Source organism: Herpailurus yagouaroundi, unplaced genomic scaffold (genome assembly GCF_014898765.1).
Source record: "Herpailurus yagouaroundi ecotype Mexico unplaced genomic scaffold, PumYag 250, whole genome shotgun sequence".
NCBI lineage: Eukaryota > Metazoa > Chordata > Mammalia > Carnivora > Felidae > Herpailurus > Herpailurus yagouaroundi.
Genome location: NW_024412467.1, coordinates 6,164,079 through 6,180,404, shown reverse-complemented (window position 1 = coordinate 6,180,404; position 16,326 = coordinate 6,164,079). Strand labels below are relative to the sequence as shown.

The 16,326-nt window shown below is 40.8% G+C and overlaps 1 protein-coding gene and 1 pseudogene across 6 annotated transcripts in view; both read left to right on the top strand.

Moving 5' to 3' along the window:
- Positions 1 to 16,326, top strand: part of CDKAL1 (CDKAL1 threonylcarbamoyladenosine tRNA methylthiotransferase) — a 717,891-nt gene that overhangs the window by 133,663 nt on the left and 567,902 nt on the right. The gene's annotated exons all lie outside the window — the stretch shown is intronic.
- On the top strand, positions 12,136 to 13,169 carry LOC121020487 (60S ribosomal protein L9-like; annotated as a pseudogene).

The following is a 16,326-nucleotide window of genomic DNA, read 5'->3' as shown; positions in this document are numbered from 1 at the left end:
TTTGCTTTTGTTTCCCTTGCCTCCGGAGACGTGTTGAGTAACAAGTTGCTGTGGCCAAGATCAAAGAGGTTTTTGCATGCCTTCTCCTTGAGGATTTTGATGGTTTCCTGTCTTACATTGAGGTCTTTCATCCATTTTGAGTTTATTTTTGTGTACGGTGAAAGAAAGTGGTCCAGATTCATTCTTCTGCATGTTGCTGTCCAGTTTCTGCAGCACCACTTGCTGAAGAGACTGTCTTTATTCCATTGGATATTCTTTCCTGCTTTGTCAAAGATTAGTTGGCCATACGTTTGTGGGTCCATTTCTGGGTTCTCTATTCTGTTCCTTTGATCTGAGTGTCTCTTCTTGTGCCAATGTTTATTTATTTTTGAGAGAGAGAGAGAGAGGGACAGAGTGTGAGTAGGAGAGGGGCAGGGAAAGAGAGGGAGATGCAGAATCTGAAGCAGGCTTCAGACTCTGAGCTGTCAGCACAGAGCCCAACATGGGGCTCGAACCCATGAACTGCGAGATCATAATCCTGAGCCAAAGTCGGAAGCTCAACCGACTGAGCAACCCAGGTGCCCCCATACTGAGATATTTTGAGATGCCCCATTTATCATATATTACATTTCCAGATTTATGTAGGTCTAACTTGGGCTTCCTGCTTTATTCTGCTGGTCTGTTTGTTTACTTGTGTTCTGTCTGCTCTTTTTTCTATGGAAGTTTTATTTATGAGTTGATATCTGGTAGAATTAATCTCTCCTTGTGTTTTTTTATTTTTCATGTTTTTTTTTTTTTTTACCTTGGTGTTCTTGTATGTTAGGTTTTCAGATGGACCTTACTATCACCTTTCTAATTCCATGACACAAGTAGTTGGTACTTTTACTAGTAAATAAAAGTTAATCATAAATTACCTTGGGGTGAACTGACATTAAAACAAAATTTTTTTAATGTGTATTTTATTTTTGAGAGAGACTGAGAGACAGAGAGCAAGCGGGGGAGGTACAGAGGGAGGGAGACGCAGAATCCAAAGCAGGCTCCAGGCTCTGAGCCTGATGCAGGGCTCGAACTCACAAACTGCGAGATCATGACCTGAACTGAAGTCAGACGCTTAACTGACTGAGCCCCCCAGGTGCCCGGAGAACTGACATTTTGTGATGTTGATTCATCCTATCCAAGAATAAGATATGGTACATTGATTCAGTTCTACATCTGTTTCTTTTAGGAGTGTTTTAACCTTTTCCCCAATATAGGTTTTGGATATGTCTTGTTAATAAGTTTATTCCTGAGAATTTTATGGTTTTTATTGCTCTCTTAGATGCTTTCCCTACGTCTGATGAAGATTCTATTGTTTTTCCCCACATTGGTTATTGTTTGTGACTGTCTGCAAAGGCTATTGTTACTTTATATTTTTTATATTTATTTTTATATTTTAACCGATTTTTTTTTATTGTTAATTTTTCTCATCAATTTTTGAAAGGATTTTCTAGGTGCACTGTCATTTCATCTGCAAATAGTTTTCTTCCTTCCTTCTTTTTTTTTTAAACCCATTTTTATCTTTTATTTCTCTTAATTACATTGGCAGATGCCTGTAGTACAGTGTTGAGCAGTTTTGGATGTTGTGGATAATCTTACCTTGTTCTTTGTCTTACTGAAATGACTACTGTGTCTCCATTTAACTAAAAATACTGGCTTTTGGATTTTATGTATTTGGTCATGTTAAGAAACTTCACAAATTTGCATTTTCTTAGAGTTTTATTGAGAATGGATGGTGAGTTTCATTGAAAGTTGTTTCAAAATAGATTTTATTCCTCTTAGATGTGTTAATGTCTTGTACATATTATTACTGGGTCTCCTAATACTGAAATAACCTTGCATTTCCAGAGTGAATTCCACATGGTGTGTTTATTTTTGTATTGTTGCATTGAATTTACTGTGCAAAAATACTAAAAATATTAGCAGTGATATCCATGACTGGTAGTGGTCTGTATTTTATATTTTTGAACTGTCTTTATCTAGTTTGGTTATCTGTTACTTTGTTTTTCATAAAAAGAATTAGAACATTTTTCTTCATTTTCAGTACTTTGGAATACTTTATAGATTACCCGAAGTATCTGTCTTTAAAGACTTGGTAAGATGTGAGAAAAAGCCCTGTGAATTCATCTGGATCTTTTGATTTTTGTGGGATGGCTTCTAAATAAATTTCTGTATAATTTCTATGGAAATTGGTCTACTTATTATTTTTTTAATTTTTTTTTTTTAATTTTTGGGAGAGAGCACAAGCAGGGGTGGGGCAGAGAGAGAGAGGGGGACAGAGGATCCAAACCTGATGTGGGGCTTGAACTCACAAACTGGGAGATCACAACCTGAGCCGAAGTTGGATGCTCACTCAACTGACTGAGCCACCCTGGCATCCCTGGGAATTGGTCTGTTTAAAAAGCTTTCTTCTCTAATAGGTGAATTTTTTTTTTTTTTTTTTTTTGGTAATATGTGGTCCTGTAAAAATGTATCCATATCATCTTGCCTTTCAAGTTTATTTGCATAGAAATCTGCAAAAGTGAGCTCTGTAATTTTAAAACAGTTTTTTGGTTTTTATGATATTTTTCCTTTTCATTTTTTATTTGGTATATTTGCATTTTTTCTTTTTTGTTTACTTTGTTCTCTTGTTTTTGAGCTAGGTATTTAACTCTTTTATTGTTTCATTTTTACTGATAACTGTTCAGTACAAATTTTCTTCTCACTGCTTAAATGTATTCCAGAGATTCTGATGCATCATGTACTCAAGATCACTAATTCTCTAATTTCAATCTGTATTTACCTTTTCACCCAAGAGTTGTTCAGAGGAAGATTTAAAAAACAATTTTGAGATTTATTGCATTATACTCAGACAGTATTGTTTGAATTTTTCTACTTTAAAGAGCTTACTGCTACGATACTTTCTTTGTGATTTATTATGTCATTGGTTTATGTGAATGTTCAATGAATGCTCGAGAAGGTGTGATTCTCTATAAATAGGCATAGCATTCAATGTAGATCTATAGGGTGTACCTTACTAATTGTATATAAGCCTTCAGCTACATTTGTTTGTACATGTGTATGTGCTTGATTTTTCTTATGTGGAGAGTGTATTAAAGTCTCCTCATCTCTGTACATTTCTTCTAACGTCAGCCTAAATTAAGAGGCAAAGTGAGGCAAGCTCAAATTACCAGAAATTAAAGTTGTCTGGGAATAGCAGAGGAATTACAGGTTGGCAAATGTATGCTGCAGCGAGCTGTAGGCAGGTTCTCTCAGTGTTTGGGGTGGGCTGTATTTATAGGCAAGGAGTGCAGAGAGGAGGAAGTCAGGCCACAGTCCAAGCAGTATGTTCATTGGTTTCAGGATCGGGAGAGATTCTTGGAGGCTATTCATTGGACAGGAGATAAATCTGTGTTTTCTCTAAATCAGGCGTTTACTGGAAATGTCTCTCAGCTCCCTTTTTCTGAGGGCTCTTTAGTGACATTCTCCATTTCACATCATCCGGTGCCATTTTTATTTTTTTGTTTACTTATTTATTTTGAGAGAGAGGGAGGGAGGGAGAGTATGCATGCAAGTGAGATCAGGGGAGCGTCAGAGAGAGGGAGAGAGGATCCCAAGCAGGCTCAGTGCTGTTAGCTTGGAGCCCGATGTGGGGCTCGATCTCATGAACTGTGAGATCATGACCTGAGCTGAAACCGAAGAGTCGGACACGTAACTGACTCAGGTGCCCCCATCTGGCTCCATTTTAGATTGAAATCCTTTCACCCTTGCAACTTGTGTTTAGTTTCATGAGCGTAGTTACAGCATTGTTTGGCGCATGGATATTTGTAAGTGTTAAAATTTCGTTGTCAGTTGTGGTTTTAGAATTAAAGTGCTCTTGTCATATTTAATCCTTTTGGCTTGAGTTCTACCTTGCTCTCTTTTTCCTGTTACACCATTTATATCCCTTTAATTTTAGCCATTCTGAACTATGCTTAAGATATGTCTCTTGTATGTAGCATTGATATCTTGTTGCTTTGTTGATACTACTGGTAAATTTGGTCTCAAGTTTGTGGTGATAACTTTTAAGTATATGTTACTTGATATTTGCTGTGTTTCCCTATGAGATGTATACATATATTTTAATTAATGACCTGTTATTTAGGAACACTTGTATTATTCGGTGGTTACCTTTGTCTTTATACCTTTTAAATGGCTGTATTGCTCTGTTATATATTTAATGATTTACCCTTTATCATGTTAGTTTAAAAAAAATTTTTTTTTTTATGTTTATTTATTTTGAGACAGAGAGAGACAGAGCATGAACGGGGGAGGGTCAGAGAGAGAGGGAGACACAGAATCGGAAGCAGGCTCCAGGCTCCGAGCTGTCAGCACAGAGCCCGATGTGGGGCTCGAACTCACGGACCGTGAGATCATGACCTGAGCCGAAGTCGGCCGCTTAACCGACTGAGCCACCCAGGCGCCCCTGTCATGTTAGTTTAATGGTACCCTTTAACTTCTGACTTTTGGCAACCAATGAACTTATTTTACTTTCTCACCTCCTTTCCCATTTCTTCACTTTTTTTTTTTTTTTGCTTTGTTTTATCACTGCCTCTAACATTTGCACATTAGTCTTCCAACTTTCAGAGCTTAACATCTCCACCTTTATTCTAACCTTTAATCTATTGTTATGTGTACGGATGGCCTTCTCACTCTTTTTGCTGAAATTTCCCTAGTCATTTGTTGGGTGGATTAAGCCCAACCTCTGGTAGATTACTCAAGAAGGGATAGTGATTCTTATATGTTTAAAACTGTTTTTATTCTAAACTTTTTTTTTTATTTTTTTATCAACGTTTATTTATTTTTGGGACAGAGAGAGACAGAGCATGAACGGGGGAGGGGCAGAGAGAGAGGGAGACACAGAATCGGAAACAGGCTCCAGGCTCTGAGCCATCAGCCCAGAGCCCGACGCGGGGCTCGAACTCACGGACCGCGAGATCGTGACCTGGCTGAAGTCGGACGCTTAACCGACTGCGCCACCCAGGCGCCCCTAAAACTGTTTTTAAAAGGCACTCATACTTGAAGGACAGCTTGGTTGGGTATAAAATCCATTATTCATTCTTTCTTTCACTGAATTTCTAAAAACAATGCTGTTCTGTTGTTGCCTTGCATTGTATTTTGCTTTAGACAACTCTGATGCCAGTTAAATTTGTTTGCCTCTGTTCATTATTTTATCTTTTTTGTTTGTTTGTTTGTTGAGATTTTCCTTATCTTTGAAGCCTAAGAGTTTTCTGTGTTTGGGAGTGATTGTTCCAGGTGCATTGACACTTTCAGTCTGTAGATTCAGATCTTCTTTTATTTCTGCAAATTTTTCTTGGATTATAGTTTATTTATTGGTTCTATTCCCCCCTCTTTTTTTTTTTTTCCTCTTTTGCTCAGACTCCAGTTTTAGGAATGTTATTCCTTCTTTCCTGCTTTCTAGTTCTACCACTTCTCTCTGACATTTTTTTTCCTTCTTTCTTTATCTGATTTTCATTTTCTTGACTGTTTTGCTGCATTTCTTCAATACTCCCTGTTAAATTTTCATTAGAGTTTTAGAATGGATCTTTATATTTAGATGGGATCATTTTGGGGTAGGCTGGTCGGGAGGGCTCTTTGAAGGCATAAGTCTAACTCAGATGAGTTCTGCAGTATTTATTCATAGTCATTAAGAGAAGAATATTCCATACATAGCAGAAAAACACTAAAAATTCTATTCTTACTAGTAACCACCATTCCATTTCCAGCTCTCTATCAGGCAAGACCTAGCTTATTACTAGGAATGGAAATTATATGTAGGTAGTGTTTTGTTCTGTTTGGAACTAGTTGACCAAAGGTTCATTGTGATCCAAGGTGGTGGATAGAGTAAATGGGTAATTTTCCAGTTAGTAACTTGTGGATATGAAGTCAAATGAGACTGAGTGGCATCCTTGTCTGTGGTCTACGCCACCTTGTAGAATAGACTACTGTGTGGGGAGATCCTTTTAGCCAGTTTTTGAGCAAATGTTGCCACTCATTTCTTATGCATTGGACACTATGAGAGGCATTGGGGCCATAAACTCCGTCCTCAGCTGAAAATAAGCCTCTTGAGAGGAGATCTTTAAATAGAGTTCTATTCTGTGTTAAATGGCTTATGGGGAGACTGAGATGTAACTAAATTGCATCGTTGCTGAAAGATGAATGAGTATTGCTGTTGAAATTTATTGGAGGAACATCTTTTAGAATATAATAATATTATCAATTCTGTTGAATTTTAAAACCTTTTTATTTTGGAATAGTTCTAGTCTCCCAAGCATTGGTGTTTTTAAAAAAAAATATGACATTAGGGGTGCCTGGCTGCCTGAGTCGGTAAAGCATGGGACTCTTGATCTTGGGGTCATGAATTCGAGCCCCACGTTGGGCACAGAGATTGCTGAAAACAATATGACGTTATATTTGAAGTTAGTTTTCTTACAAATACTTGCCAAATGAAGAAAAAGTGAGGGTGAATTTCATGCCAGTAAACCACTGTTTGCAGTGGTTGATTCTTTACACTCCTTGCTTAAACCACGACTGTTCTAGAAGACTAGTCTTTTTTTAAAGATGGTTAAAACTAGGACAGGTTGTCACTTGTCTGGAATTGTTCTTTTAATAAGCAAGACTTTATGAAGACTGAATGTTGTCTGTCACTGTCTACATCGGTAATTCTCTTTATTCTGATTGAAAGAAAATCTTTACTTCCTGCAAGTAGCTTTATATAGAAATCTGGCACAACAGAACACTTTTGGATCAAATCTCGTGCCTTCAAAAGCATTGAAAAATGTAATTTAACAATGATTCTGTTCAGCAAGGTGAGGCTGTTTATAACAGGGCAGCATTTAAACCTGTGTTTCTTGTTGGCCCGTCTGCAAAGAGATAGCTTGTTTTGTTACCAGACAACATTGGGATGTGATTTTAAAGAAAAGAACAGTTTTTGATACTGATGGTACTGCTTAATACCTTAAATGAACAATCAGCATTTTGTGAGAAACAGAAAAACAGGTTAGGAAGGTGCATGGTTTCAGTTTGTTGCATCACATTGGTTGGAGATATTTAGTTCAAGCCTCTTTCCTGGTGGCCCACCTCAGCTCAGTTTTTTTCGTGTTGTCATAATTGCATGTACAGTTCTTTGAAAAGATGGCCTCTCTGGGTATACGAATCCCTGTAAGGAACGTTACAGAAAGTTGTTAAAATAACTCCTCTAAGTGTGATCTGGAGTCTGAACTGTTTCTAGGTAGCAGCTGACCTTTAGGAAATCCAGGGTGCTTATTTGTGTGTCTTCCTCACTCTCCCCTCCCCCCCCAACTCTGTCACTGGGCAGGCTCAAATCAGTATCTGCCTGCATCTAAATTTTGTGCTCTTTACATTTTATTATGCTTTGCAAATTTGTTGAATTCCTCCTCCTCAGGCATTAAAAAAATACTGTCATTTACTTGATGGGAAAGACGGTATGCCTGTTACAGTTAAATGTTTCTCTGCCCCAGATGCGACCTTGATGGGACCAGAACCTGACCCTGTGAGAGTTCTCGCTTGTTAGCCGCTGCAGTATTAGCTTTGTCAATAGAGGGCGCTAGAGAGAAGTTGAAAGGTGGGAGCTGTGGGAGAACTCCTCTCTGGGTTGCTTTGCTCCTTCCTTTTTCCTTCCCTGCAGGAGCCTGCGGTAGGTGCGTGGAAGGTCTGGGGTGGCTCAGGGGACAGCATCAACCCCGCCTCCTTTCTGTGATACTGCAGGCCACATCCCTCAGGACTCTGGTTCTGGCTGCACAGTTCCATTTGTACCTGCCTGATGTTCCATTCCTTCTCTGACTGGATAACATTGATTTTTTTTTTTTTTTTTAATCATCTAGATCTAATAGCACTTCTCTCTTAGAGTCTTCCTTAAACTTCCAGCCCCAGTTTCATTTCCTAACTTGTACTTCTTTAAAGCAGCCTATATGTAAATGGCGCCTGGGTGGCTCAGTGGGTTAAGTGTCCTACTCTTGGTTTTGTCTCGGGTCATGATCTCACGGTTCATGAGTTTGAGCCCCGAGTGGGGCTCTGTGCTGACAGCTCAGAGCCCGGAGCCTGCTTCGGATTCCGTGTCTCCCCCTCCCTCTGTCCCTCCCCTGCGCACTCTCTCTGTCTCAAAATAAATAACCTTAAATAAAGCAGCCTATATTTACCATAGCTGTATTATCCTTTTAGAGCGTATTCTAATTTTTAGTTGGCTTGTATTTTTCTCTTCCTGAAAACTGTCAGCTCTTGCTTATTTCTGTATACCTGGTGTGTGGCATAGCCTCTTGAATGCTCCCTGAATGGATTTAAATCCTCTGTTAGACTCTTTACTGCTTGCTTCTGCCTAGTGAATGTTGTTTCTGAAGGAGAATAATAGCTCTCCTTTACTGAGTAATGGGCAAGGCATGTCTGCATACTCTGTCTTATTTAACCTTATTTTATTTTAAACTTGAGAAACAGGTGTGTTTAGAGGGGTTAAGTATCTTGCCCCCAGGTTTACATGGCTAGGAAGTGATGGAGTTGGGTTTTTTTTTTTTTTTAAACATGGGTCTGTCCCACTTTAAAGACCCTTAAATGTAAAGAAGATGTTAAAATTTAAACAAGTTTTTATATGTTTCTCTCTCTCACTTTAAAAAAATTTGGTACGTTCCTAATGTTTATTTTCATTCTAGTTGGCCTAGCTCCATTATAGTGTCACACAGTCCAGCATTTAACAAATTCCTGGTTTTATCTGTACTTAGAGATGCATCTGTTAGCAGAAAGTTTCTTATGGGTAGTCTCTTGTCCTCTTCAAAGTTGGAATTAATAAAATGGTTCTTTCAGCTCTCACAGTTATTTTTAGGGAAAGACTATCGCAGAGGAAAAAACCCATAATGTCCATTTTATGACTGTTGTATAATTCCACCTGGGGATAAATGGTGTTTTCCGAGTCATTGATTGTTGTCTGTTAAAGGTTTATGTTGTGACGTTGATTTTCCAAGTCATAGATACTTTAACCAGGAATCATTCAAAATTGAATGATAAGAAATACTGTTTTTATTGTATAAGGCTTATGTTTTATAAAGCTAGTCTTAGTGTTAAATAGTAGCTGATTTTTTGAAATATCGTTGGTTGATCCATAGACTTTAAAAAATATATTTTTTTATTTTTGAGACAGAGAGCAAGTAGGGGGAGGGGCAGAGAGAGATGGAGACAGAGAATCCCAAGCAGGCTCCAAACTGTCAGCACAGAGCCCCACATGGGGCTCGATCTCATGACCATGAGATCATGACCTGAGCTGAAATCAAGAGTTGGTCGCTTAACCTACTGAACCACACAGGTGCTCCAATCCGTAGACTTTTTAAACCGTTTTTCTTCCCAGTTATAAAATAGTAGCTTGCAGATTGTAGAACATTTGCAAAATACAGTTTAAAAGTCACCTAAACTCCTTATGTGGAAGTTACTATGGTTAACGTGTTGGCATATGACTTCCCAATCTTTTTTTTTTGTACTGGTTTCTCTTTTACACAGATGAAACTGTTTTTAGTATTTTTGTATCCTACTTGAAAAAAAAAAACAGTTGAGTGTGTTACATGGTACAATACTAGTTTTAAATGGCTACATAATGTTTCATCTTACAGATCTGTAATGTATGTACATTTTTTTTGGCCAGGGACTTAGATTTTATCTAGTTTGTCACTTACAACAATAAATATGTTATAACCATCAAATAAACAACATGTTTGGTTATATGTCTCTGTGTTCATCTCTGGTTATTATATATTTTGAAAGTAGATCAGATTCCCAAAGGTGGAACTTAGGGTCAGTGCGTGAGCTTTTTAAGAATTCAGGATACATTTTGTCTCATTGTTCTCTAGACAAAATGTATCAATCAGCCTCCTACCAGTTGTGTATCAGAGTGAGGGGGGAGATGCTTTTCCCTTCTGTGTTTTTGGAATTACAGATTTTGTCTTTGCTAATTTAATGGGAATTGGGATGATAGCTCCTTGTTGTAATATGTATTTCTTTGATTATCAGTGTAATTAACATGTTTATATTTACTTGGGTTTGTTACCATTTACCTCGTGTTTATTATAGACGATGTTTTTCAAGTGTACTCCTGTGAGCTTCTTGTATGTTGATAATCAAGTGTAAGAGGACTTTTAAAGTCAGGACTTCTTTACCGTGCTCATGAAAACAGTAATCAAGAATAAGTTTTACCTTCAAATCTTGAGAAAAGGTTATGCAGATCTGATGTGAATTCATTTAATGATATTACAATGTGCCCACCATTGTCTCCTTTAGTACTTTTATCAGCTTATTAAAAAAAGAAGTCAAGATCAAATATGTTTTTGAAATAAAATGAACTATTTACTTCTCCAAGGGAATAGACAGTAATGACTCGAATTCTTTAGGAACTACCGGTGAGTAAGATGCTTGATAACCACCCCAAGAGGTTTTGTGGTTCCCATTTGTAAGCTAGTGTTTGTTGTGTTGTCTCTTGTCTCGGGCTATCTGCAGCTCTTCCCGAATCCTTGGACAAGTTCCTGCAGAAAATAGGCGTTCCTAGTGGTGCCCTCTGGGCCGGCAGATCGTGAGCAGGCCGCGCTGCGGAGCACAGATGCGCGTGCAGATGGCGTGGTGGGCCAGCCTGCCTTCTGCCGGGCGCTGCTGGAGAAAGTGATTGATAATCCAGCTGACTCCGCATAATGGTCCGAGGCAAGAGGAGTGGGAGTCCCAGGCTAAGTGAAAGTCAGAGCTGGCGGAACAGACTTGCACACTTGATGTGATCTGCAGTCTTTAGCGAACTTCCTCACCAGCACTCTTAGCCCCTGGCCTCAGCGCTCGCCGTTTTGTCTCCTGGCCTCCTCTCTCGCCTGCATCTGCATTCAGAGGGAGGTGACAATCCTAGCTCTAGAAGGGGCTGGACGCAGCCATCCTGAGTTAGAGGGGGTATTTGGATGTTGACACGGTGGAGCGTGGGCTCCGAGTCAGTGTCCAGGTGGCTGATTATGTGCCTCAGTCTTCCGTTTCTTCTCTTCCCTCGTAGCGGTCTCCAGGATGGGGTGTCATACCCAGGAGTCCATGGATAAGAACACTGGTTTTGCTTGCTGTCAGTACTAGGACCCTGGGACAGGTACAGAGGATTACTGTCTCCCTATTAGGAGTTTTTGTTGTTTTCTTTTTTTTTTTCTCTAAGTCAGACTTAATAGAGTACATACAGCGGCATGAATTTGAGGATGGTTCACGCTGTTTCTTGGCCAGGGTTTTACTCTGAATTTAAAAATGTCAAAATGACTGAGGATTTCAGGAGTGGCTAGCCACATAGCATCAGTCTGTTATTTAAGCTCAGAGTTCTCCTGGAGTTCTATTATCTGTTTTAGGCAGTTTTCTGTTTGGAGTCCCAAACATCAGGAGATCTTGTGAATTCTGTCTGCAACTAATAAATAAGTATCATTTGTGTCTGGTTTTCTTCATCTTCTTTATTTATTTGCAAGTTTTATTTTACGTGAGCAGGGTAAAGGAGTAGAGACAGAGAGAGACAGAGAGAGAGAGAGAGAGAGAGAGAGAGAGAGGAAAGGAGGGAGGGGAGAGAGAATCTTAAGCAGGCTCCATGCCAGTGCAGAGCCCGATGCGGGGCTCGGTCTCACGACTCTGGGATCATGACCTGAGCTGAAATCAAGAGTCGACCACCCAACTGACTGAGCCACTCAGGACCCCTTTCTTTACTTCTTTTAATTGCTTATCTGTAATGTCCAAAACCATTCTGGGCTTTTGATTTGGCATTCTGCAGAATTCCTGTCTGAGTCACAGAGGGGTGAGTTATTTTTTGGAACTCTGAGACTTCACGATTCTTAGGGTTTGAAAATCCTGAAGCCTATGGTGAAAACCACTGTGGAAAGCTCACTGACCGGGAGTATCAGCTCTGAGACTTGATGGTGATGATCGTTGTTGCATCCCCCCCACCCAATTAGGACAAATTATTTTTTGAAGCTTCAAAAAGTGGTGGTGTTTTTAGCAGGCCAGAACATGAGTCGTTCTTTAGTGAAATCTGAATAAATCTGGAAAACCACTATTTTGAAGGGTCACAATGAAGAGAAAGTGGGAGCTGCCAGCAGTGTTAAGAAGTTGCAACAAAGCCAGAACTTTCCGCAGAGCAAGGGATCAGATCTCCGTGGCCATCGGAGGCCGTGGCCCTTCAGATTCCCAGACAGCCTCTCACTTGGCGTTCTCTGTTCTCATTTCCTTGACAAATATTTTAAGTGTGCAACTACTCATGCCTTTTCTGGTTAGTCTGAAATGCTGACCATCCCGATAATTTATCCACTTGAGATAAGGTAATTCTTGTTACTCAGATCAGGTCACTGAAATCCCTGAGACTGAATGCGTAGAACTCTCTTCTAGCTCTTTGCCACATCTACCGTGAGAATGAACACCAGTCTCAGCAAGGAGACTGTCAGCATCACTCTGAAGGGCTGCACTGTTGTTGTGACAGGCCCCAGGGAAACCCTGCGGGGGGACTTCAGTCACATCAGTGTAGAGCTCAGTCTCCCTGGAAAGAAAAAGGAGGGGCTCTGAGTTGACCAGTGGTGGGAAATAGTGTGAACAGTAGCCGATTCGTTCCTACCTGTAGTCATGTACAGAACGTGGTCAAGGGCCTTACTCTGGGCTTCTGTTACAGGATGAGGTCTGTGGATGCTCACTTCCCCGTCAACGTGGTTCTTCAGGAGAATGGTTTCTCCTGTGAAATCTGGAATTTCTCAGGTGAAAAAAGTGCATCTCTGGGGTTCAGATGAGGCCAAGGTGTTGCTTGTTCAGTATCTCAAGCCCAGAAAGATGAGTTAATTCTTGAAGAAAATGACATTGAGGTGGTTTTAAACTCAGCTGCTTTGTTTCAGCAAGCCACAACAGTTCAACACAAGGATACCAGCAAATTTGTGGATGGCATCTATGTTTCTGAAAAAGGAGCAGTTCAGCAGGCTGATGAGTAAGATCTAAGCCGTACGGCTACAAAAATAGCAAGATGCTGGATCAATTTCAGACTTTGTGATACTTTAGACATGCAGTGAAAGCTGTATTGATTGCGGCTTTTTAAAAAAAAATTATTTTTTTTTAATGTTTGTTTTTGAGACAGAGACAGAGCACAAACGGGAGGGGCAGAGAGAGAGAGAGAGAGAGAGAGAGAGAGAGAGAGACAGAATCTGAAGCAGGCTTCAAGCTCTGAGCTGTCAGCACAGAGCCCAATGCGGGGCTTGAACCCATGAACCGTGTGTGTGATCATGACTTGAGGTGAAGTCCAAGGCTCAACCGACTGAGCCACCCAGGCGCCCCAGGGCTTTTTAAAAAAAAAAAAAAACAACAAAACAGAAACAAGTAATAGAACTCTCAGCTATTTAATCTTTGTGTGTGTTTTATGAAGAGAAAGAAGAACCACCGATTTCCTCTCTCCCAGAAACACAGAGTGAAGAACTGGACAAATGACCAAATCATCTTTCCAGATAGATGTGTTTCTTCCAGGGGCAAATGTTCTGTACTTACTGCTTCTTCGTCAATGCATCTCTTGTCGATGTGCTCCTAGCACGACATGCACCTCTTTCCCATGACTTCCTGAAAGGTCAAGGCCACAGAAGTAGTATCGCCTCCTCTTGTCACGTCTCATCCATTTGATGAGGATGCTTGAAGTCCAACACTAAAAGCTTTGCATAAGACCTAGTTAAACTTGAATTTGGAGGTGCTTACATCAGAAAAGTGCCTTGTTTAATTGACTTGGAAATAGTCCTGCTGGGCGTGAGTCTTGTTTGAGAACCCACAGCTACTTTCCTAGGAGCCCCGGTTTTGAGAGCTCTGGATGCAGGGAGAGCCCCTTCAGGTGCATAGAGGAGAGGAGTGGGCATCTCCACCTGTGCATCAGGATGCCATTCTCTGAGTTGTGCAGAGAAGCTTCACTCCCACATCTTGTGCATATTCTCCATGTTTATATCAATTTGTTGCTGAGCATCAGCTGGGCAGAGGTAACAGGGGCCGTACTCATGTTGACACCGTGGCTGGAGCTGTCCCTTCGCCCTTGCTCCAAACAGCTCTTGGAGGTAATGAAATGTGTCCTGAATCCTTGTGCTGAAATACAGAAAAACCAGAATGAAGGCCTTTTTCAGCGCTTCTCACCTCTGGTGAAAAAAGTAGGAAACGTTTTTAAGTCCCAGCTTAATGGAGAGCTGCTTCTTTCCTGACCAGTAATTTTGAAAGATGGAGATACATGGTGTGTGTTTTTAAGGACAGTGTCTGGGCAAACATCAAGTTGTCCCCCGCCTTCAGAACTGGATGTTCTTATGCTTCTAGACACAATTTGATACTGATAGGAATACCTAGACTTGTTTCTTAGAAGGTATCTACGACATCTAGCTGCCCGTCCAGTGGCCCTTTAACACCTGAGCGAAGGGCTCCCTCTCTAAACCATCCTCCGGGACTCCTGCAACGATCAGTCCGTCCATGTGTTCGTGACTACACACGGTTTTCTTTTGGAGCTGAGCTCAGCTGTCAGGTGACAGTCGAAGAACATGGTGTTTCTACACCAGAGGGGGCTTCTGTGTCTTCGTATCTGCTAATTCAGGTGCTCCGTCTGGTTTCCTGACCGTCGATCCTGCTGCTGCTTCCACCATTTGTTTGTTCACCTGTTTGTTCTCTGGCCGTGCACATGTGTACCCTGGATTGCCACGCACTCTGCAAGATGCCGTGCGCAAGCCTTCCTGGTTTCCAGCGATACTTTATTGCGGTGAAATACGCATAACGTACCATCGACCAATGTAACCATTTTTAAATGTACATTCAGTACATTCACATTGCATCACCACTACCCACGTCTGAAACCTTCTCATCATCCCGAACTGGAACTCTACCCATCGGACAATGACTCCTGATTCCCCCCTCCTCCCACTAATCCCAGTAATCCCTGTAATCCCTATTTTCTATTTTCTGTTGTATGAATTTGACAGTTCCACATACCTCAGATAAGTGGGTTCATTGATATTTTAAAAACAGATCTGAAACAGTCATGCCACGTTTCTCAAATTCATGGCCCAACTTGCCAGTTGAGTTTGTATTTCTTCTTGCAGCTGTGGCCCTGAAGGCACTCCTCATTGACCGGCCAGCCAGGCGCCAGACAGAAAGACCTGGGGAGACCCCACAAATGATAGGCCTTCCTCCTTTTAATGAAGATTGATGCCGAGGAGTCCTCTGAAAGTGACATAGCATTCTTCCCCATAGTTGTTTATCTCTTGTGACAACAGTATTGTGCTTACAAAAACGGGGAGGGTTTCAGGTTACTCGGCTGTTACCTATGCCCCAAGGCAAGGCTCTGAGAGTTCTTAAGGGTAGACTGGGAATTCTTTAAGAAATCAGGCAGCTAGGGGCGCCTGGGGGGGCTCAGTTGGTTAAGCATCCGACTTAGCTCAGGTCGTGATCTCAAGGCTCATCGGTTTGAGTCCTGCGTCAGGCTCTGTGCTGACAGCTCAGAGCCTGGAGCCTGCTTCGGATTCTGTGTCTCCCTCTCTGTCTGTTCCACCCCTGCTCTCTTTCTCTCTCTCTCTTTTTTTCTTATTTAAAAAAAAATATTTATTTACTTTTGAGAGAGAGACAGCATGTGAGGAGGGGAAGAGCAGAGACAGAGGAGATACAGAATGCAAAGCACACTTTGGGCTCTGAGCTGTCAGCACAGAGCCTGATGTGGGGCCCGAACTCTCGAACTATGAGATCATGACCTGAGCCGAAGTCGGACGCTTAACCAACTGAGCCACCCAGGTGCCCCTGTCTCTCTCTCTCTCTCTCTCTCTCTCTCTCTCTCTCTCTCTTAAAAATAAATAAAAATGAAAAAAAAATCAGACAGCTAACAGCATCTGAAATTACTGAAGGAAACAAAATCCATTCTTGAGAAAACAAAAAATTAGGAGTTAGCTGAACACCAAGGACCTCTTCCTTTGGTTGTCTCTAAAGCTAGTACACAGACATTTTTACTTTGAACTCTCTTTTTATCTCTGTCCTTCATTTTATGCTTGGATTAAGGGAAAAATACAGAGTTTTTATTTTTTTTAAGTGTTTTAAATATTTTAGCATTATTTAAATTTTGACTAGATAGCTCTAAAATGATTTCTTTTAAATTTTTTTTTTTCCTTCAACGTTTTTATTTATTTTTGGGACAGAGAGAGACAGAGCATGAACGGGGGAGGGGCAGAGAGAGAGGGAGAAACAGAATCGGAAACAGCCATCAGCCCAGAGCCTGACGCGGGGCTCGAACTCACAGACCGCGAGATCGTGACCTGGCTGAAGTCG